The sequence below is a fragment of the Phaethon lepturus genome, unplaced genomic scaffold, assembly GCF_000687285.1.
Source record: "Phaethon lepturus isolate BGI_N335 unplaced genomic scaffold, ASM68728v1 scaffold6536, whole genome shotgun sequence".
Taxonomy (NCBI): Eukaryota; Metazoa; Chordata; class Aves; order Phaethontiformes; family Phaethontidae; genus Phaethon; species Phaethon lepturus.
This window is the reverse complement of record NW_010548215.1, coordinates 42,055-43,070: the sequence shown is the minus strand read 5'-3', so window position 1 is coordinate 43,070 and position 1,016 is coordinate 42,055.

The following is a 1,016-nucleotide window of genomic DNA, read 5'->3' as shown; positions in this document are numbered from 1 at the left end:
ATCTAAGTACATTGAATAGGTATGATTTCTTGTATAAACCTTCAATTAAATATACTTGTCTAACAATGTCACCTTGTATGCTTGTCAGAGATTGGTAAAAATATATATATGTATCCAGTCTCCCAGTGCACAGGATTCAGTGATTAACTTTTAACCTCCGCTGCCAGGCTTTACTTTCAAATACCAGTTATTACGCTGTATTTAGAGGACTATTTTCTCATTCCAAGGGATAACAGAGTTCTGGAAAATTTTTTGACATGCACCCAAAATGCAAGAGAAGTAACTCCAATGTGTCCCACATTACAACACCCCGGTTAGGGTAACAAGCCAGGTTACTTGTGAACTGTAAATGAAAAGTTAAGGGCGAAACCTCAACAGATCCATACAGCCAAACAACAAACCTGTCAAAGAGTTGGTTCCAGGTCATCTGTTATCTCTTTCACAATGCTACATGGTTTATGCTAAATCACAACCCTAAGCCACAATCTTATCTGGGAAATCAGTTCCTACAGTTAGGAAATATTCAACTGATTACAGCATCTCCAAGTTCTTATATTCCCTCTTTATCTTTGCACGCTACATGAGCACTGCAGAGAGAAAACAAAACAGCAGTCAACACGCTAGCTGCAATATGGCTTCCTACAAGAAGGCCAACGCTTAATTGGCTTTGATATTTTTCCTTGTCCAGCATGTGTTTCTCTGTGTGTATGTGTGTTAGTGTGTGAGCCCACACACGTTTTCTTCTCTTTTTCATGGTGCGCTTCACTGACATGTTTAATAGTCACTCATTTCCATAGCATTTGTTTACCATAACTTACAAAGTCAAATTGGAGGATTATATTGTATTTACAAACAAGTTGGCACTTACAGAATAAATTATTGATTCCTCTTTTTTTTTTATTTCATTTTATTTTCCTTTTTTATCCTCTTCTTTTTCACCCTGGGGCATCCAGAATTTAGGCAGGATAGTAAAACCTGCTGCCTGCTGCCATTATGCTACATTAACACGAGTAAAT